Source organism: Rattus norvegicus, chromosome 16 (assembly GCF_036323735.1).
Source record: "Rattus norvegicus strain BN/NHsdMcwi chromosome 16, GRCr8, whole genome shotgun sequence".
NCBI classification, from domain to species: domain Eukaryota; kingdom Metazoa; phylum Chordata; class Mammalia; order Rodentia; family Muridae; genus Rattus; species Rattus norvegicus.
The window spans coordinates 10,487,014-10,515,000 of NC_086034.1; the positions used below are offsets into that span (position 1 = coordinate 10,487,014).

At 43.6% G+C, this 27,987-nt stretch overlaps 1 protein-coding gene across 5 annotated transcripts in view; it reads left to right on the forward strand.

Annotated features, from left to right (window-relative positions):
• Nucleotides 1-27,987, forward strand: part of Grid1 (glutamate ionotropic receptor delta type subunit 1) — a 749,167-nt gene that overhangs the window by 341,996 nt on the left and 379,184 nt on the right. The window contains exons 1-2 of one of the 5 annotated variants that reach the window (XM_063275759.1): nt 9,786-10,547; nt 10,593-11,690. The exons of 3 other annotated variants lie outside the window; for them this stretch is intronic. The gene's annotated coding sequence lies outside the window, so the exon portion shown is untranslated. Of the gene's footprint in view, nt 1-9,785; nt 11,691-27,987 lie in introns of those variants that run through there. One more of the 5 variants, XM_063275758.1, reaches the window with a different exon arrangement.

Genomic DNA, 27,987 nt, shown 5'->3' on the forward strand with positions numbered 1-27,987 from the left:
TGCTTGACCTTATCGTTTGGCTACTCGAGCACAAGGACCTAGGTAGTTCCAACTGAGGGAAGCAACTTATAAAATGTATGAATGTCACTTGTCCTTGGAAATAATCAATTTGATAATGGAGCTTCTGCCATAGTTAAAACACTCCCAGACTGAAGACCTGAAAGGAACACCGTTCCCTCTTCCCCTCCCCCTCCCCCTCCTCACTCTCTCACACACATATACACCATCTATTACATCACACAACCATTCACCCATTCATGCTTAACTTCTTTCATGTAACACTACCCGTGTCTGTCCCTGGCTTTGCACTAAGGGAAGGGAATACAAAGTCAAATAATAGCTTCCTCTGCCCTCCACCACTGGCCATACCAGTCAGTGATTATTTCAGTATGAGGCTGACAACATATGGAATATGGGGCTTTGAGAGGGCAGGGGAGTTGGTGCTCCCAAATCGATTAGAAGTGGGTGGGGGGTCAGGAGAAGAGATGCCATTCAAACTGAGTTTTGAAGAGTAAGCAACCACTATGTGAGCATCTGGGGGCAGGGGGCCATGCCTGATATGAACTTCTTTGTTCCCAGTGCCCACTATTGTTTCTTAAGCTCCTACTTTGTGCCAACCTCTGTTGTAGGCACAAAGGTTTTGTGGTTTGTGAACACAACGTATTTGCTTCCTTATGGCATCTCACTGTGTGCAGGGGATAGACATTCAACAAACCGTCACCGAGCCACACCAAGGAGTCACAAGTTCAGGTGCCTGTAAGGTTGAAGATGTGTAGCCATGCTGCTCAGGGTCCTGACCCAGACACACACATCTGGTCGGGTAAAGGCTTCTGAGGACACGGCATTTACTCTTGGGTCTGAAGTGTGACAGTGGTAAAGTCAGTGATCCGAGATGGGCATCCCAAGTAGGCAAAACAAAGGATGAGTGGACAGGCAGGAAGGCAGGGGATGGGTGAGGACCAGCATGAGGGTGAGCATGGGGAACCTGGGGCTGAGTGAGGAAGGGAGAGACCCTCCCAGTCAAAGTACTGCCTAGAAAGACAGCATGAACTGTCTGGCTGAGAGACTGGCCAGCAGGGGCAACTCTGAAAGCTGAGTGCCCAGGGGCTGTTCTCACCAGCGTCTGAGATGTTTCTACAGTGCCTTCTTCCTCCATACTGGTTGCTTATGCAGCAGGCTTCCAAGGGCAGTGCAAGTGGCTTGGACAAGAGGTTCTCAGGCTTCAGCACCCCTGGGCAGGAAATACAGCTGTAGAATGCAGGGGTTCTTTTCAAAGGACTAAACAGGAGGAGAGGCAAGGTATGGGCTCTGTGCAGCTACCTGACCAAACCCAGACTGTAAATGCTTCTGCTTTCTCAAACAAAAGCTCTCCAGGAGGAGGAAGCTTTCCTGTGTTGTCCTTTGCAGTATCTTCTGTGCCCAGAAAATTTCTTTGCACGTACACAGTGTTACACACATGCTTGCTTAATAAATGAACTGTGAATTTCATTTTAGACATAGATTCTGTGCAGACCGTGCTGAGCCAGGGAGCGGGCTGGTTCAGATGCCACTGGTCACTCTGCCTTCTTCACCTCTGTGGGCCTGGCTGACTCCTCTTTGGTTGCTGAGACCTTTCCTCTCTCCCAGCATGGCTGGCAGAAGGGACAGGCTGCAGTCAGATTTGGCAGCGACTCCAGGCTTCTCCAAGCTGCTCTATTTATCCAGTTGTTATGTGAAGCTCTTCCCATCTGCCCCCGCCCCCCGCCAAGGCTGTCTCTGCAGCAAATGCTGGTTCTCCAACAGAATGCACAGACAATCGTCTGTGACAACTATCTGTGTTGTTATTATTAATTATTTTTCTCTTGGACTGACTGCTTTGGTGCCCACCTAAGGCTCTCCCAGGGCATCTCATTTGGAAATGTTTTGGAATCAGGTTTGCTTTGTGCAGTCAGATGCCTTGAAGACAAATGCGGTTGGTGTGAGACAACTACATTACCTTTCAGGCATTCCTCCATTAAACTTGGGTTGCTTCGAATCTAGGAGAGTTGCTACTACAGACTCCCGAGCATCCATTTATGCGCCTACCCAGTGAGTCTGTAAGTTAAAAACACCTGGGAGGCATCCAAAACTTTTTCCCTAGTCCTGCTTAATGTTTCAGAATTTTATTAAATGAATGATTTATCGAGCACCTTAAATGCAATAGACACTGTGCCCGGTACTTAGCCTCCAACATCTTGTTTTATTTCTCCTGCATCCCTGTGAGGTGGGTATTATTGTATTTCTCCTTCAGGAGAGTAAATTAATGCTTTGAGAGATGAAACTACATAATTAAAACTTGTCAGGGTTTGCATTAGGAAACCCAGCCCTGCTCTTTTCTTCTGGTGAGCTTGACCTTGGGCACGGTTGAAGGCTGCCAACTCTAGCTGGTCTTTCTCTTGTGCCTGGGAGCTAGGCAGCCAGATGTAGGAGTTCCAGTGGTATTGCATCTGGCTACAGGATTCTTCCAGGTACAGACAAGGGTTGGAAAGAGAGGAATGGAATGGGTAAAGTCACTATGTAGGAGATGAAGGACATAGGCCCCAGGTCGTGCCTTGATTGGTGGTGAGTGTGAATGTAAGATGTGGTATTCCAGGGTCTTCTCAGGGACTAAGAGCAGTTCTAGGTCCCTAAATGTTAACTCTTTGCTAACAGTGGTCCTTACAAGGAAGTCCTGTCCCTAGCCATCAAAATTGATATGCTACTTGATAAATCCTGCAGCCTGCCTCTGAAGGCCACTGTTGAGTTAGATGCACAGTGGATCCATCTATTTTATAGTTTAAGTTTAGATCTTTTTTTTGCCTCACAGGTGAAGTAAGGCAGGTAGCGACTTACTACTGATGCCTGTGTCTACAGAAAAGTAACGTGTTAGAAAGTGTCTTGGACTTTCAATCTTTAGAAAACCTGAGTTTAAACATGAGCTCTGCTTAGAGGCCTTGAGCATGCCACAAAGAACACCTCTGACCCTCAGTTTCCTGCTCTGCAAATTGAAGTAATTGTGTCTATTGCTACAACAGTATATGCTAGTGGCTCTTACCTGGGAGTGATTTTATCTACAAGGTAGAGTGTGGCCAATGTCTGAAGGCATTTCAGTTACTACAGCTGGAATAGATGGGATGCTACTGGCTTCTAGTGACAGAGCCCGGTGATGCTATTAACTGTCTGACAGGGCAGAGGTCAGCCGCTCCATTATCAGCCTGAGGTGTCAGCAGTGCTCGATTGAGAAACTTGCGTATAAATGAGGAGTATCACTTAGAACTTAGCACAGAAGAGGATGTTAATTGAGAATATTTGCTTTAGGCTTAGCATTAGAGCTTCAAGGCACCTTGCTGGGCCCCTGCCCAGGACTTCCATACTCCTCAACTCAGTCCTAGATGCCAGGGTGGGACCTGGAATGTACCCGTAAGCATTTGTCAGGATTCTGATCCCATGTTGCTGGAGGATGCTTCCTTGCCCTTTGTGGTCCTCATTTTGTATCATGTTGGGGCCTCAGAGAACTTCAAGAGTCTGTCTTGTGTTGAAATTTGTCCTTTAAATTTTTGTCTATCTATCTATCTATCTATCTATCTATCTATCTATCTATCTATCTATCTATCCATCCACCCACTTACCCTACCTATCTATCATCTATTTGTGGTATATTAGTCCATGTGTGGCATGACATGGAGTATATCTAGAGGTCAGAGGATAACTTGAGAGAGGTGTCACTCTCCTACTGTGTGAGTCCTGGAGATCAAACTTGGATCACCAGGGTTAGTAGCCAGGGCTATCTCTCTGGCGCTGAAATGTCTTTCCATATGCTGGCCTATTCTAGGACTTGGTCAAGATCAAGGTCCCTTTTACATTTTTATGCTGTGGCATCAGCATCTTGTTATCCTTTCAATATGTGGGTCCTGGACACAGCTCATCCTTCCTTTCTGTAGCTTCTAGGGAGCGCTCTGAAGTCAGAAGGATCTCTTTTTCAGGACCCCTGCCGCACAGACTCTTGCTTTGCCTCCAGGTAACATATCTGGCAGGTTCTGGAGCTCAGTGAATCTGGGGCTTGGTGTAATATTTCCATAGGAAGTGGGAGAAATCTTGTTCCAAACGGATTGCTTTACATGAAGCCAGGAGATGTGTATTCAGGGGCAAAGGACATTTATTGAAGCCTTGTGAGAAATTCAGTGATATTACAAAAAGGGAGGACTCAGTGGTAGGGAAGAGCTGAGGCCAGAAAATGCCAGAGCTTCTCTTTGTGGCTTAGGGAGAGGTGATAAGGCTTGAAAGGCTATGGAGGGGCGAAGGGGACGTTTTCAGGAAGTACTCCTGGAGCTTTGGCAGCAGAACAGTGTGTGAGCATCATGGAGATAGATGCTCCATGGAGGAAAGGAGAAAAGGAGGGTCTGAAGTGAGCATGCTTGAGATGGGTGTCGGCAAGAGGAGAATACCATGACGCTGCTCAGTGAAGGAGGGCAGGGAGCACCTGTTTTTAGCGATTTCTAAGCCGGAAACTTAGGGGAGTATCTTGATCTCCCCTCCTCCACCAAGACTTGTAGAGGAGTCCCTTGAGCTATGATCCATGGCTTTGAGGAGTAGCTGAAACTTCCTTAGAAAGTCTGGGAACCTTCTTGGTGGGGCCAAGTCCCTTAAGCCATCCACAGGGTCTAGAGATGCTCATTCTTGCCCAGCTGTCCTGGATGTGTGTCCCACACTAGCCCAGCAGAGGGTGGCTCTTTAGTTCTCATCCTCACATCTACCTCTGAGCCTTGGTTCTCTTTTCTTTAATATGACACAAACATTTTCACCACGTCTGTCTCACAGGACAAGTATAAAACATAACCAGCTCCGCATGTGCAAACAGCTAATATGTGCTAGTTACCACAGAGTGCACTGCCACTTGGGGCCTGCAGGGGTCATAGTTTAGTGTCACTAGCTAAAGATGCACTTCATGTGTCTGCTTCTTCTTTCCCTTCCTTCCTGTTTGACCCAGTCCTATCCCTGTCCCAGGGATGACAGCATACAAGGGCAGGTGTGGCAGTCTCAACAGAGGTTGTCCCACAAACTGTAAACCATCCCCCATCCCCCACAGTGCCTGCCTCCTCCCGTCTGTGTGCTCTGTCCCCATTCTGGGATCCCTCCATAAATCCCAGTAGTGCATTTCCTCCTGGCCTCTAGAAATGTGTATGGTTTCCAGGCTCCTGCTTGGCTAATTGGACTGACAATTGAGGAGCTGGGAAGGAAATGCTATGGGTGTTTGTAAAGTGTTTCCAGGGAGTCATAAAAGTGCCAGGTTGTCTTATTTTATGATGGTTCTTACGGTTCTGATTTAGCAGATTCTTGTGTTTCACTGTTTCTGCCCATGGGTTATTCTTGCTGAGGTACTTGGACCCCCCTCTCAACAACTTTCCTTTCTAGTGAGACAGCTGTAGGCTTAGATTTCTCTAAACATACTTTATTTAGGGTTCTTGGATGCTTCAACATCCTTTCTAGCCCACTGACCAGAGGTAGAGGGAAAGAAGGTTTATAGGAATGCTGTGGACCTGTTTAGACGTAGTTCCTTGGGGGCAAATTCACTGTTTACTGTCAGGATACCAGCAGTTCCTGTCCAGCAGCAAACACCAAACATGAGTCAGTAGCGGTAGCTTGTTCTAGCAGAAGCTGCATAGTGCTGGCAAATCAACAGGAGTCAGGGGACGCAGCAAAAATCAGCCAGAATACCATGGGTGGTGCTTCTGTTTTTTCCCATTTCTCTCCAGTGAAGACCAGCAAAGACCAGCGAAGCATCGCATAGCTCTTGGAGACCAGCAGAGTGCTGCACAGCATAGCAATGCAAGAGTGTCCTCTTGCTGTCTGCGTGATTCTAGTGATACTCTTTCCAAACACTGTGCACCCTCTCAAGTGTCTGTTTTCAGTAAAACACCACGTGCACTCTCACGTGTCTGCTTCAAGAAAACATGATCTCACAAGACAGCTTGCAGAAAAACATCACGTGACACAAGTGAGTTTCTAAAGAAACCAGAAATATCAAGTTCAGGCATTTACTATGGAGAAATGTTTTTCCATTAATTAATTAATTAATTAATTAATTAACTAACTTTACATACCAATCACAGCTTCCTCCTCCTCCACCCCTCCCAGGCCTACCCTCTCCCTTCTCCTTTCCCCATTCAACTCTCCTCTTCTCCTCAGAGAAGGGAAGGCCTCCTGTAGATATCAACCTGCCTTGGAATGTCACTTTGCAGTAGGACTAGACATATCTTCTCCTTTTGAGGCTAGACAAGGTAGCCCAGTTAAGAGAAAGGGATCCAAAGGCAAGCAACAGAGTCAGAGACAGCCCTTGCTCCAGTTGTTAGGGGACCTATGTGAAGACCAAGTTGAACATCTGTTACATATGTGTATGGGGTCTAGGCAGTTCAGGCCCTATGAGCCCATATGAGCCCAGGTTAGATGGTCCTGTAGGATTTCTTGTGGTGTCCTTGGCCTCTCTTGGCTCCTTCCGTCTTTCCTCCCTCTCTTCCACACGATTCCTTAAGCTCCACCTAATGTTTGGCTGTCGCCTAATCTGTTTCCATCAGCTGCTGGGTGAAGCCTCTCAGAGGACTATTATGCAAGGTTCTTATCTACAAGTGTAGCAGAGTATTATTAACAGTGTCAGTGGTTGGCTTTTTCTCACGGGATGGGTCTCAAGTTGGGCCAGTCATTGGTTGGCCATTTCCTCACTCTCTGCTCTGTCTTTATTCCTGCACATCTTGTAGACAGAACGAATTTAGGGTCTAAGGTTTTGTGAGTGGGTTGGGGTCCTTACCTGGTTGTAGGAGGTGGTCATTGCAGGTTGCGTGTCCCTGTTGTTAGGAGTCTGAGGAAACCTCATTGATTTCTGGGATTTTGCCTTGTCCTAGGTTTCTGGCTTGTCCCAGAGATGTCCCCACCTCATTTCAGTTCTCTCTCCTTCTGTCCTACAATTGATTCCTCCTGTTCCTCTCCCTACACTCCCACTAGTTCCCTTCATCCATCTACCTTTGATGTGTATCCTATTTCCCCATCTGAGTGAGATTCAAGGCTCCTCCCTTGGGCCCTCCTTGTTACTTAGCTTCTTTGGGTCTTTGATTTGTAGAATGGTTATTCTTTACTTCATAGCTAATATCCACTTAAAAGTAAGCACCTACTCTGAGTGCCTTTCTGTATCTGTGTTACCTCACTCAGGATGATATTTTCTAGTTCCAACCATTTGCCTCCGTCATCTGAAGAATGGATAAAGAGAGTGTGGTACATTTACACAATAGAGCACTACTCAGCTATTAAAAACAAGGGCATCATGAAATTGGCAGGCAAATGGATGGAACTATGGAGAAGTGTTTGAGATCATGGCAGTGTAGGGACAGTGTTACTTGCTGAGGGGCTGGTACAGCAAAGCACAGTGTCAGACACTGTTACACACTCTCTGCTATGTTCCAAAAACTCATGTGACATGGGACTGCCCTCATTGTGCATCAGGTAGGCACCAAGGCTCAGAAATGTCTCCGCTTGCCCCTGATTGCACTGTGGCCTTCGGTCTCCCCCAGTGTAACACTACCCAGCATCCTTAGCATTTACCCAACACTGCACAAAGGCTTGGTTACCTTTGGCCCACTGCAGCACTGAGAATAGTCCTCTTAAAGATGCGTCAGACCACTTCTGCTTAAAAGACTCCCAATGATTTTGTTCTCAGATTGAACTCTGAAGCTTATAAGGTATAGAGCATGATGTCTTAGTATAGGTGGTGATGCTAAAGATGGTTTCCAGGCAAGAAAATGAACATAGCCACAATCTCATGCTGCCCGTTTATCACCTCCAGGCCCCATGAAAAGATCTTTGCTTCTGACCTCATCTTTATTTCCTTCTGTCCCTCTCTCTGTCTGTCCCTCTCTGTCTCTGTCTCTCTGTCTATCTCTGTCTGTCTCTGTCTCTGTCTCTGTCTCTCTCTCTCTCTCTTTCCCTCCCTCCCTCCCTCTCTAACATATACACACACACGCCTCTGAACATATTTATCTCCAATATCCTCTCTTAATACCCCTCCACTCTGCCAAAGCCCTTCTTTCTGCCTTTCTCTGTGTGTGAGCTACTCTGCTTTAGGAGAGTTGCCTGCATAAACACAAGTGGAGAGATATTTATTTGAGTAGGGGCAACTCACCACGGAGGGTGATGATCCCCCCCTCCCTCAGCAACCATTGATTGCTCATAGCTCCTCAGGGAGGGGTGGGCGTCAGAAGTCCTTGTCTATCCATGATGGATTATTGACAGGAAAGTCTTGTGCCAGTTTGTGGGGGTAAGCTACAGTGGCTGTGAGTGCTGAGGGCAGCAGCCATGTCATGTTCAGAAGACAGCATTTCTCCGCACCATCCATGTCCATCAGGTTTTAGATTCTTATCATGACTTTTTCCAACCGTTCCCTGGTCCCTGGAAGGGCGTAAATGTCTTGCGTTGGATTGCACGCTCAGCAGTAGCCTCTTCTCGCCACTTTGACCCAGTATGAGTCAATGCATTCATCACTCTATACTGCGAGTAGAAGCTTCTTTAACCAAGGGTGAAATGAGCACTGATCTACACGTTATTAATATAAATATTTAGAAAGCAGTTTGACAACATGTCTGCTTAGCAAAGCATGACTGGTGGGTTTTCCTCAAAACTTACAATCTCCCTAGACGTGGGTTTTTGACCGCGTTTATATGATTTCCCCCAGTGAAATGGACTGGCTGTCCTCATAGCAGGCATGCTCTTGTACCAATAGGCAGATCTTGCCTGGCCCTTAAGTATCATAGGATAAGAAAACTTTCCTATTAGCCTGAACAGCACCTCCTATCATGATGAAAGCTAGCCAGTAGGGAGGAAGCTTCCAGATCACTTCCAGATTTGTTTCTCTAGACTCGGAACCTGAAGCGTGTGTTTTCTTTAGCAATAGGGTCTTCCCGTCTAGTTCTGCTGTACCACAGAGAGCAGCGACAACAGCAGCCTGCAGTGTTTGAGGCGATTTTCAGTCTCCATGACAAGTAGTATAGCCTGTATTCTACCTTGGCATTGGGATTTTCATGTTATAACCCATGGCTCCCAAGACCAGCATTATACACCCACACAGCACTTCCGTTCTCTGTCTTCTTGTCCTCAAGTTTGTCAAGCAAGCTTATATCTTGCTTGCCTTCTCTAAATGGACAATACTTTTTTTTTTTTTACAAATGGCTACATGGCTTGCCGTCTTACTTCTTTGGCAGCCTCTGGACATCCTTGTGTTTTTGTTTTCTAAACAAACAAGCAAACACCCTCCCCCACCCACACACACACAAATCCCTTTCAAAGCAGTACCTTCTCTTCTGGCCCTTATTCTTCCTTTCTTCCGTTTATTCTAATTTATGTGTGGATTGGGTGGTTTATTGTTTCCTCAACACTAGAGTACCTATATGGATTGCTCCTGTTGTCCTTGCCATCTGACAACAGCACCTGCATCCAATAGACAGTCCATCTTGGGAAAGGACTTGAAGAAACACAAGCATCAAAGGGTAGGAAAATGAAAGCATAAAAGAGGAAAGGGGAGGCCAGACCATTTTGGTAAAACTTCCAAGTGAGAGCATCCAGGAGTGGAGCATCAGCCTGCCAGACAGCCTGGGGCAGGAAGGCGGATCTGGAAGAGCTTTGGCACCATCAGAAGGAGGCCAGCATGGAGCTCTTGGCCAAGCTTCCTAGCAGCCTCTGGGCTTTAATCAAAAGCTGGGGGGGAGGGCGGGGGGCAAGGCAGCCCTTGTGAAGTTAGCATCCATGTCTCCAGCTGGTTCCAGATTCGCCTTCAAAGGCTAATTCACAGGGGCTTTCCCCCGGAGTGGCTGCAGTTCATGTCCTTCACTTGCGTATTTCAGGGCACAAAATAGAACAAAGCGAAACGGACCTTGACTTTGCAGCTACATGTCCAGCTCAAAGTATGAGCGTGAGGAAGCTGGTCAGACCTGCCGGGGTGGGGGCAGATACCCTAATCACAGTTGAATGATGGTAGCTCATGCCTCACAGAGACTGGCCTAGAATGTGGAGCCGGTTAACAAGTCACCAGTTCTCTGCACTCACTGGCTTCCATCAGCAATGGCCCACGTGACCCTCAGCTTCTACCATGTTCTGTAGGTTTAATAGAGGCTAGGGCCTTCCCTTGAGGCTTCTCAAGCTGTAGCTCATATGGAGGAAGTAAAGAGATCACTGCTTTACTTGGGTCCCACAGTGGCTAGAACCAAACAAGTATTTATCTGATCATTCTTTCTTGGGTCTTCACTGAAGTAGATTCATATCTTCTAGAGCAGAAAAGGCATCAGCACCCTGCTTGTCTTAGTTAATTTTCTATTGCTATGATAAAATACCTTGACAAAAGCCACTGAGGAAGGAAGAGTTTATTTTGGCTCACAGCTGATTATAGGTCCATCAGTGCAGAGAAATGGCAGAGAATGGAACTTGTGACACCTCTTTACACTGCAGTCAGACTCCAGAAGTAGGGAACAGTGAATGCATTTTCTCAGCTCACTTTCTTCTTTATGCAGCCTGAGGTCTTAGCCTAGGGAATGATGCCACTGACAGTGGGGTAGGCTGAGATCTTAGCGTAGGGAATGGTGCCACTGATAGTGGGTAGGTCTTTTCATTTCAATTAATCTAATCAATACATTTCCCCACAGATATATCAACGGGCTCTTCTACTGGGTGATTTTAGATCTCATCATGTTAATAATTGAAACTAATACTCACCATATGAATTTCCCAGTGAGCTCCTCCTTTATTAAGAATCAGAGGCAGGATTTGATAGCTTGGCATGGCACCCCATACCTACCGTTCATGACAAGGACTTAGGAGATAGATAATCTTCGTTCTGCTCATTACCCCCACATACACTAGACCCCAGGACTTCAGGTGGGCTATGTATTTTCTTGGGAGATGAAGAAGCGGACAGCTTTGTAGTCAGAAACTACGTAGAGCTGACCTACAAAGGAGGACTTGGTTCTCTTCTGTGCAATCCCCAAGATGGATATACAGAAGAGCTTTGCTGCTAGGAATTCAGGATATGCAATCAGATAAGAGTGGTTATGTGATGGTTGACAATTCATTTCTGGGCTTAGAAACTCACCTTCTCATCTATTCTGTGGAACTAGAGGTTAACTAAAGCTCTTAGCATGCATATCCATTATGCACAGTAGGTTTGCAGAAACAGAAAATGTCATCCAAGATAATTCCCCTAATAACTATTGCTGTTTTTTTTAAATCCTTAAATGTCAAGCACTTGCTATGTGCCTGGTACTGTTCTAGTTGCTGGGAGCACAGGGGTGAGAAAGATGGGCTTGACCCTCTTCAGGTACCATGGCTTATAAAGGACAGGCAGGAGTATTTCCTTCTGTGAACTGGTGAGAAAAATTGAATTGTCACCAGCTCTAAGTGAGTCCTGGGTCCGGAAGGAGAAAGGGCTTAGTGTTCTAGGAACCAGGCAGCATTTGAAGGGAAATGAGGTCAGCACAGCTTTGTTCCCCTCCTCCCTCAAGCATAATGGGCAGTCATCAAGGCTTTTAAGTAGGTTCTGCCATTATCAGATTTGTGTTCTGATTGAAAAGTTCATTCCAGCTGCTGCAGGGCAACTCGAAGGGAGTGACAATTGTAGAAGATTGAGGACCAGCAAGGAGGCTACTGAGTTGTTTTGGCAGAAGGTAAAGGTGGCTTGGAATAGGACGCTGATAGATGGGTTCTCTGCATGGCTCCCTATGTCCTTCTCTGACAGCTGCGGACAAGCAGCTGCCTGTACCAATGGCATCGGTGCTCTGGCCTCTGCTGCAGATTGAATTGTACTCCTCACTGCAGGATATGCTGGAGTCCATACCTCTGTGCCCCAGCATGTGACCTTATTTGGCAAAGGAACTTTGCAGATTGAAGGTGATAGTGAGGTCATCAGGCTAGATCCTAAGTCATTTACTGGTGAGGAATTTGGGAACTGAGACTGGTGTAACAGAAGATGATGTGTAGACAGAGGGTGGTGACATCACCAAATAGAGAAGAGAAGCCTAGAATCACTCTTTCTACCATGAGATCGGGCCTCACTGACTCCTAGATCTCTTGCTTTTACCTCGAGAGCTGCAAGGTCATAGTTTTCTGTTGCTTTGGCCTCCAGTCTGAAGTACTTTGTTATAGAAGTCTTGGTAGAAGAATGTGCCCTCATCTCTCGTAGAAGAGTTGTGGGGATGGATTTCCAACCTCTTAGCACACAACCCAGTTCCCATTATCCTGGTAAATAGATGGCAGTTGTTCTGATGATGTTGAGTTAGGGCATGGAGAGCCAAAAGCATATCTCTCCCTCTATCCATAATCTTGGTCCTGTCCTGAGCTCATCAGAAAGCACTACAGTTGACTTTCAAATGTCTCTAGGCCCCTTTATGAGCCCATCTCTGGCTTCAAGTGGTTGTGCACACCTGAACTTTCAGAACTTGGGAGACTGAAGGAAAAAGGTCAGAAGTCAAGGCCAGCCTTGGGTACATAGTGAATTGAAAAGTACTCCAGGCTACGTGAGGCCCAATTTCATAATAGAAAAGTCTCTTCACAAGGTGACAGCTTTTATCAAGGATCTTTTAAGAAACTCACATATGGAGTTAAGAGAATGGAGTTCTGTCATTCATTGGCTTTGAAAGGCACGGATACACGCCAGTCCTATTTATCTGTGAACTGGAGCCGCTGTTCTTGAAGGCTAATGTAAGGGTTTAGGGGAGGATCACACAGCTGGGCAGGTTGTGACTTGTGCACAGAGAGAGAGAGGAGTCAGAGTTCGCCTTCCGCTATGTGTAGTTCATAGATCTCATTGGGGGCGTGTTCATCTAATTTAAATAAAAGAATCCATGAGTCAGAGCTGGGAGAACAAACGCAAGAGGTTCATGGTGATTCCAGCTTGCAGTGGAGTTCTGCAAGTTTTTGGTTTCTTCTTGAACTTACTGCCCATCCCATTTGGAAGACCATCTTTTGAGATTTAGAGGCTGTCTGCCTCTCCTCCCCAGCAGTGTGATGGATGTAACAGTGGCTTTCCTTTCTGCTTTCACCGCAGGAAGGGCAAACCCATTAATTCTGGTGTTTGCATAGTTGTATTCCCCCTTGCCAGGCCCTAGTTTATTATGCTTTATTTATGTTGTACCAGTTGATTAAATATGTTCTTTGTGGCAAGCTACCCCAGTCCCTTTGGAGAAAATGTTTCTGAGTAAACACAGTGACTTTAGGCTTTGGAAAGGACATCTTGGGCTGTCTTGGATTCTGTAGCCCTCAAAAAGTCAGAGGTAAGTCGATGTCCCTGCATCACAAATGATGCTGAACATCCTTTCTTTGATCATGGAGTAGAGTGGGCAGACACTTCGCAGATTCTAACGCATGGCATACATTCCCATTATGATTAGAAGAACACTGCTACTCCTATGTTGAGTTTTTCTGGGCCTTCGGAAACACTCCTTTTCTGTCTTGCCTGTCACATCAGGAAATTTGTGAGGCCTGAGGCAACATACTATAAAGAGCTTGGGCTACAGAAACGAGGAGGTAAGCTGTCCAGGTTCTGCCCTGGGGCAGCTGTGGGTTCTTAAGCCATTGCCGAGACATGGAAACTTGAGGCCATGTCTGGGATTTCATCCTGGAGTGGAATGATACATATACATGGAGAGGCCTCGCTGAAGTTGGCAGGCAGGTCTGAATTTCTGCTAAGGAAATGAGTCCCTGGATGAGCCAGAGTCTGGAGGTTCCTTCAAGTCAGAGGACGCTGGGAAGGAGCCATCTTTCTTTGCAGAAATCCAGACAAGGGCTTGATAGGCATCTTATATAATTAAAGCTCCTCCTCCTCCTCCTCCTCCTCCTCCTCCTCCTCCTCCTCCTCCTCCTCCTCCTCCTCCACCTTTTTCTTCTTCATTTTTAATATCCCAACCACAGTTTTCCCTCCCTGCTTTCCTCTCAGTCCCTCTCCCCACCTCCACTCTGCCCTTCCCATCAATTTCCTCGTTTCTCTTCAGAAAAGGGCAGGCCTCCCAGGGATATCAATCAAACATGGCATTTCAAGTTACACTAAGACTAGGCACTTCCCCTCGTATTAAGACTGGGCAAGGCAACCCAGTATTAGGAAAGGGTCCCAATAACCGGCAACAGAGTCATAGACAGCCCCTGGTCCCTCTGTTAGGAATACAGTACAGTCAAGCTCAAGCTATACAACCGTAACAACTAGGGAGCCTGCATGGGATTGACCTAGACCCTTTACATCTTATAGAATTTTATATTTACTTCCTACATGATAGCACTTATAGTCTTTCTTCACCTAGGATGGGGCCACTTCTGCTCCTGGTGACAGTGATTCATCATCAGCTGACCTAGGCCACACTAGAGTTCGTGATATATTGATGAAGCACCACTCAGAGTTGTGATTCACTGAGATCAAAGTGTCTAGGAGAAGCTAGCCCTGGATGCAGATAATTGCTGTAGAAATGATCACAGTTTGATCTCTGGCCATTTTGTTTTTACTTGAAAACAAAAATGAAAAACTAATAATCAAATTAGAGAAAATAAATTCACTTATGCTAATAAGAAATAAAATAGAGACAAGACCGGCACAGGCATGTTCATAAGAAAAGCAAGGCACATAAGGTAGAGGCCTCTCTTAGACACACCTCCCCTCATGGAGAACTGGTGGGAACAGAGAGGGCATCTGAGTCTGAGGCAAGCCTCCCTCAGGGCTTCCTGGCTTCTCATAGACAGCACAGTCTTTCTAAATGATAGCTTTTGGAAGATTAACAAATATGTTGGCATTGCCTGGCAATAGGAAAACAGTCACTTGTCTCTTTTGGGCAGCACAAATTTTGACCAGGTGGCCTATGAAGGGCCTTGAGGACTTGGTGTGTAGTTCCTTGATTCCTTGATGCTTAGTTGGAAGCTTTTTACCAAAGCAATGAACCTTAGAGTCGGTTCCTAGAATTTGGGGTCTAGGGTAGCCACTAAAATCTTGTCCTAGCTTCTTGTCCACAGAAAGGATATTCAGCTTTTCCTGTTTGCAAAAACTAGACTCACTCCTTAACTGATCCCAGCGACAGGCTTCTTCTGCTGGGTTTCATCACACATCTGAGACTTACTCATTTCTTTTATTCATTTATGATGGAGAATAAAACAAAAACTCTTTATGCTTAGACCATAAAAAATGGATGAGAAGGAGCAACCCCATGGTCAGATAGAACAGAGCAGAGTCCAGTGAGCTGAGGGGAAAGACTGTGGAAGCATTTCTTCCCCTAGACCTCTGTAAGGTAGATTTTCTTTTAAAGATCCCTCCCAGTACTCAGTATTTTTGTTGGAATGAGGCAAGATGCTTCTTAGAAGGGGAAACATGGTAGTGAATGTGGGCAAATGGGAGTTGTCATTTGCAGAAGATGGTGGCTGCCTGAATGTGTAGAAGAGGGGATACAAGGTTATCTGGATGGTCCCTGTTTCTTTGACGGTGTACAAGCTCACCAGGTAATGTATAAGACCAGCTTAGTATAGGGCTCTTAGACTTTGTTTATACCCTTGATTGATGAGGTTATTAGCTCCCTCCAAACTCAGAAACAATGTATCAGAGGTAACAAGGTAAAATCTGATGCAGAATAGCTGAACCCACTTCATTCCAATTCTAAGGGCCAATTGCAATGTTTGCTCTATCATTAAACACAGCAACAGTGCCTGGCATTTACTGTGCTCTAGCTGCTTATTAGACCCAGTGCTAAGCTTGTCTTGAATATCATTCCACTTTGTTCTCATACTCCCTCGTAGCAGGGGCAGGTGAGAATCTCTGTTCTTCAAGGAAGAGAAACTGAGGCTTGACCTTTGTGTGCATTTCTCTAGGTCACGTGGTTTAGAAGACTAATCATTACACAGCAAATATTAATTTCTTCCAAATCCCAAATGAGGAGCTCACTATCTTATGTCACTGATATCAGACCTGGCCATGCTCTTGCTTTGACCAATGAATGCCATGTGATAAATGTGAGTGCCTAAGTTCTGAGTCTTAAGTGGTAGACCGGCTTCCACATGCTCCTCCACCTCTGACTAGGATGGGAAGAACACCCCCTGGGTACCTTAGGGCTGTCCGTGTTTCTCTGTAACCTTCACATGTGGGAAACACATCCCCAGCGTTCTGTCCCCCTAAGAGTTTGTGTCACTTGTCACTTAACACCGACTGGCACATGTTTTAAGTAATTGAGCTTGCAGTCAAACCCAGCTAATCTGACTCCAGAGCCTATGTTCACCAGTTCTCGAATTTCTTTGGAAGAAATAGGATAAATAGTTGAAAAGTTATATCATAGGGCTGTTTTGATTGAGATTAATTCTTCCACGACTCCTGTGTGTGAATATTGGATCCCCACTGGTAAGACTTTCAGGGAATGGTTAGGAGGTATGGCTTTGTTGGAGGAGGTCTGTCATAGTGTGTGAAAGATTTCACAATACCCCATTTCAATTAGCTCTCTTGGCCTCCACCATGTGGACCAAGATGTGTGCTCTGAGCTGTTTGCGATGTCATGCCTCTGCTCAGCCGTAAAGACTCTAGCCCTCTAAAACCAGAAGCACAATTAAATGTCTAATAAGTTGCTATGTTTATGGTGTTTTATCACAGCAACAGAAAAATAACAGACACATAGTCCCTGCTATAGTCTTTCTTTGCATCTTTGTTTATTTATTCATTTATTTAATTGTATGTGTGTGTGTGTGTGTGTGTGTGTGTGTGTGTGTGTGTGTACACAAGCATGCATTATCACTTGTATGTGGAAGTCAGAGGATAACTTAACAGGAGTCCACTCTTTTCTTTCCACCGTGTGGGCTGTAGGGATCGAACTCAGGTTGCCATGCTTGAGAGCAATTGACTTTAATCACTGTAGCACCTCACTAGCCCGGACTTCTATAGCCTTTCAGCTCATCTTCCAAAGTATATAGTCTATTTTTAATTGTAGCTCAGTCCTTCTCTAGATCTCAATTAGATTTTTATTGGATTTTTTTATTTTTTATGAAATGATTAGAAAATAAAACTGGGAATGGAAATTCGATTCCAATAAAAATCCTCAGAAAATAGGAAATAATGAAGGGGGGACGTTATTAACAGATTGTGAAAGACATAACCCAATAGTAATTAAGTCAAGGAGATGCTGATTCAGTATAGAGAGTGGAGCAATCAAACACAGTCTGGAAGATATGCTGTGCACACAAGGTAAGGCAGGGTGAATGGGGATTCCAAACCACGGATAAAGAAACATTATAGAATAAGTGATGTTGGCAGAACTTATTCATTATCTGAGAAATATTACAAAATAAGCATTAGGAAATCTCTTAAGGAATTAAATGTATTGAAATCACAGAAAATAGAAAAAAATGAGTGATACTTTTCAGGTAACCTCCTAAATTTTCAAATGGTAAAAAAAGTAAAGAGGTAAACAGTTACAACTTTATAAAACTTTAAGGAGGAAAGACATAATAACATCACGATCGACTGAAAGGTATTTATTGCACAATGACAAGTTAAAAATATTTGCCAAGCCTTATCCAAATGAGTGAGACAGGCATCAGCGCTCTGACTTAAAAATACCTAAAGGTGTGAAGGACGCTGACGTGAGAAATACGTTTCGGTCTCATTTCTGCAGTGTGCCCGGTCTCGGGTTAACAATATTTTAACAACCAAATATCTATTGGTTAATAGATAATAATAATCAGGAATCACAAAATGTACCAAAACCCACAGAATCATTTCAAATCCACTATACCTGATGGGAAATTAGAATAATACTATTCATGTTTCTTCATGATGCTGGTGATCGTGCCAGTTAGAAAAAGACATGCTGTAAAACATATGAAAATTATTAATCTGCTCATGTACTTGACTTAGTAACCTCCCTTGTAGGAATTCACTCTAGTCACATGATTTAGTGACTAATGCATGGCGGTATAAGGTGAGTATTGCGGTGCCACAGCCTATACCAAGAACTCAGAAGCAACCTACATGTTCAGTGTAGGACTGCCTCAGTCAGTTAGCAGGCAGTCACACAATAGACTATTCTGTAGCCAGTTAAGACTCTTGTAAAGACTGGGAAAATATTTATACTGTTATGGTAAACATAAAACAGTAAAACTGTATCCGTGGGGTGATTAGAAGTACATAAAAATTAAATATTGAACGACCTACAGCTTGTGGGCCCTGGAACTTAGTGTTAGGTGGAAAATTGTCCTCCTCCTCCTAGTGGTGAGAGCTTGCTGTCGGGATTGCTAAACGTTGTACTAGCAGGCAATATTAGAAGCAGTAACATTAGTTGTTTGAAGGTGTGAAAGGTCAGAATGAGGACAGTAGGGCCTTGCCATCGTGACTGATACCTGTGCACTATACCATCCAAATTGTGGGTCACCAAACACTTAAATAGAAAGTACTTGCACGATGTCTTAGAGCTGTCGTGTGAGATACAAAGGAGGGAGTGGAGATGCCGTAGAGACAGCTTCTAATCCTGGGTCCTTAAAAAGTAGCTTCATTTTATATTATGTAATCTATTTTAATTTTAATCCTTTAACATCATAGCTTGGTCAATTGCATAAACCACTGAGGCAAAGCTCTCCTAATTTTTGCATATGTGCACATCTGTATAACTACCACCCACTTCAAAGTATTAATATATCAGCATTCTTGAAGGTTCCATCACGTTCTTCTGTAGTTGGTTTTCCAGCTCCTCACCTGGTGGGAACCGCTGTCTCTTATCCCTTCTTAATTTAAATAGGTTCACAGGTTACATATTCTTCCGTGTCAGACTCTCGAGATTTTCCTTGGTTGCTGTAGCTGTGAGACCTTCCCTGGTCCTTTCTTGTCAGGGAGCTTTCTATTGAAAGAGCATGGTGCAGTTTATCCACCCATTACATGATTGATGGATGTTTGGGCTTTGTTACTCTTTTCAGTCTGGTGCTTTAGTGTGTACATGTATGCTTTTCTCTTGATACGTGGAATTACGAAGTAATTATTAGATATGAGTCTCCCTTTAGAACACATTGGCAGGCATTGTCTACAAATGGCAGTAACCTTTTCTCTAGTCAACAATGTTGGAGGTTTTAGTTAGGTACATTGTATTCTCACCAACGTGTAACATTGTTAGTCGTTTTTAATGTGTTTTTCTGAGCCTCTCAGTGCAGTTTCATTTTCTACTTCTTTGGTAACTAAAGATGCCGAGGGATTTCTCACATTTCTGTTGGCCATCTGGGTCTCCTCTGCTGTAAGGCATTTATTCAGATCTTCTCCTAATTCCACTTTTCCTCTTAGCTGAAACATTTTCCCCTTTTAATTTGTGGGATACTTTTTAAATAATAAATTCTGAGCACCACAAAAGTGGTACCACAAAAGCGATGCTCTGGGAATTTCTACTAAGGAGGTAGACCACTAAACTGAGAAAAATAATCTGAGAAAATGACAATGATTTGTAACAAAACAAAACCAATAATAGTTTGATTTGATTCTCCACAAATCTCATAGCAACAATGTTACAAACAAAATAACCAATCATCATAACAAAGAAGAGGTGTAATTGCTACCTGTAATATCTAATCTTTCTTCTTTGTGTTTTTCATTTTGGTCAGCTATCTTTTGATGACCAACTAGAGATTCATTTTTAATAAACTGTATTTGATCAGTGTTTTTATAGTTGCTGTATTTTGAATCCCATTTAAGAAATCTTCGCTTATCTTCAGGTCTCAAGTCTGTTTTGCTTTCGAAGATTTATTGTTTTAACCTTTTGCATTTAGATCTAAACTGTGCCTCCAGGGGAAGGGGACCACTGCGTGAATTGCTGCCCTGTGTTTTCCTTAGATTTGCTAAGTTGACTCCAAGTCTGCATACTTTTTCATGGGATTGTAAACTGAACTGTTTTAATGAATTTTATTTCTGTGTTCATGCTAGCTTAAAGCACGGTAGCTGTTATGCACTGATTTTATATCCTGTGGCATTGCAGAATTCACTTACTGTTCTAACATTTATTTTTGTGAATAACTTCGACCATCTTTAAGTAGCGAGAAGGTCACTCCATTCTTTCTTTGTACATCTGGATGGATCTCTTTGATTGCTTGTCACTTTCTTTGTTTATTTTTTGTAGCTATTATGGGTTAGAACCTTCCCCTTAATGTTAGGTGGTCGTTGAAAGGATACCCTTTTTGGCATCTTATTCTTTAATTATTTTTCCCCTACCTTTCCTCCTCCCTCTCCTGCACACCCCTGGAGGACCTACTGAGTCTATGTTATTGTTTCTCATGTTTACATATGTTTAAGGTGGGTGGCTTAGGATCGGATCATCTGTCAGGGAGTGTATCTCTGGGGCTGACAGATTTTCCTTGCACAGGATCCATTGCCTATATCTCTTCATCTAGGGGTGGGGCCTTGTGAGAGTTCCCCCTTCTAGGTTGGCATGTGGATTGATGCTGTATCTCAAAATGAAACATTGAGTTTCTTCTGAACAAGTATATAGCTACCTGTGGACCTTTCCCGCACTTGTCTGAAGATGTTTCATACATGACTTCTGTCTGTCTGAGGATGTTTCATACATGACTTCTGTCTGTACCAGTTTCTTCTGAATAAGTATGTAGCTACCTGTGGACCTTTCCCGCACTTGTCTGAAGATGTTTCATACATGACTTCTGTCTGTCTGAGGATGTTTCATACATGACTTCTGTCTGTACCAGTTTCTTCTGAATAAGTATGTAGCTACCTGTGGACCTTTCCCACGACTTCTGTCTGTCTGAGGATGTTTCATACCTGACTTCTGTCTGTCTGAGGATGTTTCATACCTGACTTCTCTCTGTCTGAGGATGTCTCATACCTGACTTCTGTCTGTCTGAGGATGTCTCATACATGACTTCTGTCTGTCTGAGGATGTCTCATACCTGACTTCTGTCTGTCTGAGGATGTTTCATACCTGACTTCTGTCTGTTTGAGGATGTCTTATACATGACTTCTATCTGGCTGAGGATGTCTCGTACATGACTTCTGTCTGTCTGAGGATGTCTTATACATGACTTCTGTCTGTCTGAGGATGTCTCATACATGACTTCTGTCTGTTTGAGGATGTCTTATACATGACTTCTGTCTGGCTGAGGATGTCTCATACCTGACTTCTGTCTAGCTGGGGATGTCTCATACATGACTGCTGTCTGTCTGAGGATGTTTCATACCTGACTTCTGTCTGTTTGAGGATGTCTTATACATGACTTCTGTCTGGCTGAGGATGTCTCATACCTGACTTCTGTCTAGCTGGGGATGTCTCATACATGACTTCTGTCTGTCTGAGGATGTCTCATACATGACTTCTGTCTGGCTGAGGATGTCTCATACCTGACTTCTGTCTAGCTGGGGATGTTTACTTCTGTTCCTACTTTCTGAATGTTTCCAGTTTGGGTTTTGTAATCCATGAATGGCTGTTGAATTTTTTCAAATGTTTTTTGCTGTGGTAAATAGTTAATTTCAATGGGGGGTTTCTACCCTGCCTTTGGTCATTCAGTCCCCGAATAAATGACACAAGCCCTCTATATTTATGATAAGCCTTTAAAGCCAGGAAGGTATCTACTCTGTGCTATTATGTCCAATTCCCTGCCAGTGACTTCATTATTTGACTTGCCATATTCCACCTGGGCTGCTCTTAACTTCTATTGGCCAGCCCTATGACCATGTTTTCATGACTCACCTAAGCCATGACATCCTCTATCTCCACCTTCCCTCTGTTTCCCTCGTGGTCTCTACCTCAGACCCAAGCCCAGGAATGGAAACTCTTCCTACTTCTCTTCTGCCTAGTCATAAGCATCTTTATTCAACCAATAGCTTAAAATTGCAGACAAGGCTACATAGTGTCACTTGGTATATGTACAGATTTCCTCATCCCAGTGGGCAACCAGATCTTGGGGGCCAGTATTTAGCATTACACTATATAGCAACCGACTAGACCTCACATTTTTTCCTGCATATTTTCAGGTAATGATGTGATTTGATCTTTCTTCGTACTGATAAGGTTTATTACATTGGGGTTGGTAAGGCAAATTCTGCGTTCCTGGACTTACCTGTTTTACTTGGCCATCATGTCTAAATCTCTTTGTATGCTGTGGGAATTAACTTGCTAGTATTTTGTCTTCTTGTGATCTTGGCATCAGACCACTGACAGTAGCTTCATAAAGCTAATTGGAAAGTATTCCTTTCTTTCTTTTGTGGGGAATATTTATGAAAGGCTTCAGGGAAACAGGCTTAGTGGACAACCATGGCTCATCTCACTCAGTATCCCCTTCCTTGGTGCATGTGGTGGTGCAGAAAATATGTGCTGGGGCACAGGCACTGAAAGCAGGGATACGGCAGAGCTTTGGTTGCTCTCGGGTCCTTCTCCATGCTTCTTCTGTTCGTGGTTTAGGCTTGCCTATGTTTTTGTCCTTGTCAGTATTCTACATTTGTGTCAATTCAGGTTACTGCTTTGTTCTTTTTTTTTTTATAGCTTCTTTTTTTTTAAATTTAGAGAATACTTTATTAGTTTTTGTAATCAAACCCACGTAGATAAGACCTTACATATTTAATACAGTGTGTTACCCCTGTACAAATGGAAAAAACTTAAGTTCAACATTTCTAGACCAATATGGCTGTTAATTTCTGTACAGTGCCAACTCAACACAATAAACGGGGATACTTTTTTCCAAAGTTGACAGCACAGCTAAAGTTTCAAAAAATTCAAATTATATATCTGTATATATATATATATATATATTTATATTTATATAAAAAGACCAATAATAGCAGTGTGTTATGCATCAACAGCAGCAACAGCTTTTCCAGGTTCTGCAGTCATCTGAACAAAACTGTACAGACATCCAGCACACTCCATTAAAAAAAAAAAGTAAAAAAACAAAACCCGAGAAAACAGCACAGTTCTGTTACTCTTGTGGTACCTGGCACCATTTTTTTTTAAATTAGCTTCTCAATCATCATCTGGAAAGAAAACATTCTGAGCAACATCATTAAAAACAGCTCTGATAAAGCACGGTCACTACTACGTATCATAAAGCAGGTACAAGCTATTTTATATCCACAGAGGTATGATACAGTACTGTCCTACATCTATAATACTAGAGGATACAATTTAAAAGGCATTATTTGAGACTTGATTCTACTTTTCCAGCAGAGGGCCCAAAGGATGGTGTGACACCGCTTTGTAAAGAAACATACTCTAGACAGGATTTCCTTTCACTAGTGGCACAGTTCTAAGGATTCATTCTCTCCATGAATGTCAGCTAAAACCGTTATTAAAAAAATGAAATATCCCTAGAACAAAACCGTATAACCACCGGATTCACATGAAGATGACCTAGTGGAGACAAGCTGGACCTCACCTTACCAACAAGCTATCAAATCTGTTATGTTTAAACAGTGAGACCTCCAAGGAAGGAGATGCCAAGTAGTGCTTCAAAGCTTCGGACCACAATCAAACATAGCATCCTTTTCAACAGAAGCAGAAGCTCATCTGAATATGCTCAAGGATGCTCACATCAACATTTAATCATCTCCTCACTCATCCAGGAAGAAGGGGAGATCAGTTACTACTGTACTTTATTGTGTTCAACCAAATCACCATGTTACAAAAATAGCAAGCTGCCATAATAAAAAATAAGGCTCCTCTATCCAGCACCAGATAGCATCATTTTACTTTCAAGCCTAGAAATTGCACACTTGTATATAAACCAACCGAAGATGAGGATTGAGAGTTCATCTTGGTGGATTTTTCCTTTGATGAATATGAAGTGTCCTTCCTTATCTTTTTTGATGACTTTTAATTGAAAATTGATTTTATTTGATATTAGAATGGCTACTCCAGCTTGCTTCTTCTGACCATTTGCTTGGAAAGTTGTTTTCCAGCCTTTCACTCTGAGGTAGTGTCTGTCTTTGTCTCTGAGGTGTGTTTCCTGTAGGCAGCAGAATGCAGGGTCCTCATTGCGTATCCAGTTTGTTAATCTATGTCTTTTTATTGGGGAGTTGAGGCCATTGATGTTGAGAGATATTAAGGAATAGTGATTATTGCTTCCTGTTACATTCATATTTAGATGTGAGGTTATGTTTGTGTGCTTTTCTTCTCTTTGTTTTGTTGCCAAGATGATTAGTTTCTTGCTTCTTCTAGGGTATAGCTTGCCTCCTTATGTTGGGCTTTACCCTTTATTATCCTTTGTAGTGCTGGATTTGTAGAAAGATATTGTGTAAATTTGGTTTTGTCATGGAATATCTTGGTTTCTCCATCTATGGTAATTGAGAGTTTTGCAGGATACAGTAACCTGGGCTGGCATTTGTGTTCTCTTAGGGTCTGTATGACATCTGTCCAGGATCTTCTGGCCTTCATAGTTTTTGGCGAAAAGTCTGGTGTGATTCTGATAGGTCTGCCTTTATATGTTACTTGACCTTTTTCCCTTACTGCTTTTAATATTCTTTCTTTATTTTGTGCGTTTGGTGTTTTGACAATTATGTGACGGGAGGTGTTTCTTTTCTGGTCCAATCTATTTGGAGTTCTGTAGGCTTCTTGTATGCCTATGGGTATCTCTTTTTTTAGGTTAGGGAAGTTTTCTTCTATGATTTTGTTGAAGATATTTACTGGTCCTTTGAGCTGGGAGTCTTCACTCTCTTCTATACCTATTATCCTTAGGTTTGATCTTCTCATTGAGTCCTGGATTTCCTGTATGTTTTGGACCAGTAGCTTTTTCTGCTTTACATTATCTTTGACAGCTGAGTCAATGATTTCTATGGAATCTTCTGTTCCCGAGATTCTCTCTTCCATCTCTTGTATTCTGTTGGTGAAGCTTGTATCTACAGCTCCTTGTCTTTTCTTCTGATTTTCTATGTCCAGGGTTGTTTCCATGTGTTCTTTCTTGATTGCTTCTATTTCCATTTTTAATTCCTTCAACTGTTTGATTGTGTTTTCCTGGAATTCTTTCAGGGATTTTTGCGATTCCTCTCTGTAGGCTTCTACTTGTTCTCTAAGGGAGTTCTTTATGTCTTTCTTGAAGTCCTCCAGCATCATGATCAAATATGATTTTGAAACTAGATCTTGCTTTTCTGGTGTGTTTGGATATTCCGTGTTTGTTTTGGTGGGAGAATTGGGCTCCGATGATGCCATGTAGTCTTGGTTTCTGTTGCTTGGGTTCCTGCGCTTGCCTCTCGCCATCAGATTATCTCTAGTGTTACTTTGTTCAGCTATTTCTGACCGTGGCTAGACTGTCCTATAAGCCTGTGTGTCAGGAGTGCTGTAGACCTGTTTTCCTGTTTTTTTTCAGCCAGTTATGGGGACAGAGTGTTCTGCTTTCGGGCGTGTAGTTTTTCCTCTCTACAGGTCTTCAGCTGTTCCTGTGGGCCTGTGTCTTGAGTTCACCAGGCAGGTTTCCTGCAGGGGAAAAGTTGGTCCTACCTGCGGTTCCAAGGCTCAAGTTTGCTCGTGGGGTACTGCCTAAGTCCTCTCTGCTGTGGCAGCAACCGGGAAGATCTGCGCCGCTCTTTCCGGGAGCCTCCGCACACCAGGGCTCCAGATGACGCCTGGTGTTCTCCTCTGGAGTCTGGACGTGCACAGAGTGCAGCCTCCCCTGGTCTCCCAGGCGTGTCTGCCTCTCTGAAGGTTCAGCTCTCCCTCCCACGGGATCTGGGTGCAGAAACTGTTTATCCGGTCTGTTTCCTTCAGGTTCCGGTGGTGTCTCAGGCGCAGGGGTCCTGCCGCTCCTGGGCCCTCCCCTACGGGAACCCAGAGGCCTTACACAGCTGCCTCTTGGGCCAGGGACGTGGGCAGGGGTGGGCAGTGTTGGTGGTCTCCTCTGCTCTGCAGCCTCAGGAGTGCCCACCTGATGAGGCGGTGAGGTCTCTCTCCCACGGGGTTTGGGAGCAGAGAGCTGCTGCGGGCCGGGATCCACAGGTGTGGGACTTCCGGTAAAAACCGCTTTGTTCTTTAATTACAGCTTAAAGGACACCTTTTAGCACTTTTCATAGGGAGGATATGCTAACAAAGGATATTTGCTTTTCTTTGTGAATATCTTAATTGTATCTTCACTTTGAGTGATAGTTTTGCTGGGTAGAGAATTCTTGTTTGTTTGTTTTCTTTTTGTCATTTCTTTTTTTTTTCTTTTTTCTTTTTTTCGGGGCTGGGGACCGAACCCAGGACCTTACGCTTCCTAGGTAAGCGCTCTACCACTGAGCCAAATCCCCAACCCCCTTTTTGTCATTTCTTTTGTCTCTGTTTGTCATTGTTTCTTATGAGAAGATGGAAATTTTAGCCCTGTCTTTGAGTCATTTTTCTCTTGTCATTTTCAAGAGCCTGTTCCTTTTCTTCCTGATGCATATGGTGTATTATGTTTATGTTGGTAAGCTTAGTGATCATACAGGTAGCTAAGCCTTTCCCCCTCCCCTCTCTGTATATGTGTGTCTTTATTTCTCCTTTCTACTTCCACTACCACTAATTGATTTTTGGGTCTTATTTTTTTAAGGTAGAGTTTTGCTATATGCTAGCCTCTAATTCCTGATGCTCCTGCCTCAGATTTCAAAGGCTGAGATGACATGTGACTGTTACTGCATCTGTCCCCTTCTTACACAGGTTGGATAATCTCAAGTGACCTAAGTTCAAGTCCTTACCAATTAATTTTTAAGTCTGTGTATTCTCTTCCACCCTCACAGGCTGCTTTTTATTTCAGCTATTATGGCTTTTGGATGCCACCATTTTATTCAATAGCTTTTAATTTTTAAACTTCTATCTCTTTACTGATCTTCTCTAGTTAAAGAGAAACTGTCATTGCACTTTCTTTAATTCTTTAGACATGATTTTCTTCAGTTCTTTGAAAATAGTTCAATGGCTGATTTGAAGTCTTTGTTCGCTAATTCCAACATCCGGGCCTCTCAGGGACAGACATTCCTGTTGAGTGCTGTCCAGCCTTTTCATGAGTGTCTCACACATTTTATTGACATGAATCTTATATATGGCACTTTGGGACTTTATTCTCCCTCCCTTTCCAGGTTCATTTTCTCTCTCTGTCTCTGTCTCTGTCTCTGTCTCTGTCTCTGTCTCTGTCTTGATCTGCTGTATATCACAATCACTTCCTAGCTCTCTCTCTAGTGTCTGTATCCCACACAGGGTGTAGCCACTGAAATGTCCACTTAGACCACTCATTAGTCAGTTGATGGCTTCTCAGCTCTTTGTTTAAATACTATTAACCACTAGTTTTTCATCCTTTCCCGAGGGGTTTGGTATGTGTTGGAGGTGTTTTGGATGTTCAGGCCTGAGAATTACAACTATATATTAGACTTCATTTACTGCTTACATAGGTCGAAAGGTCAGAGAGAAAAGGCACTGGCGCTTCCTAGGGTCTTTCCTGGATAGGTTTGCAGCTGTGCCATGTCATGGTCATTCAGCCTTCTAAGGATATGTGAGAAATTTACAGAGTTCTTAATGAACATCTTTTTCTCAACAATTTCTTTTTAAGTTTTGGCCATCGTGTTGTGAGTCGCAAACATCATTCCATCCCGTAGACAGCTGTGAAGATAAATGATCGCACTGATTTCTTTTGAGACCCTGGACTTTCCAAGTGGGAGATACTGCTTGGTTGGATGTCAGTGCCCTGTCAGGACCTTGTAGGGAGCTGTGTAACAAACTGTCCCAGGCAACAGAACTTTCTGAGCAGTTTTCTTTCTTCTCCTTCTGTAACTACAGAGATGAGGCTGGTCATTCATACTTCTCTGAATCTGGGGAGGAAGGTGATGGGAACAAGTTAAATGACCAGCTGATGTCACCGTGATATTCATTTGTTTTCCATGCCGTATGTTGCTAGAAGCTTTTAGTTGATAGCCAATGTTCTTTAAAAAAAAAAAAAGTGGTGTTGGCTAATGGCTGCCTGTGTTTTCATTGATTTTATGGAGATATTTATTTATGAAGGCACACATCCTGCCAAGCTCAAAGTCCTCTCTCAGTCTGA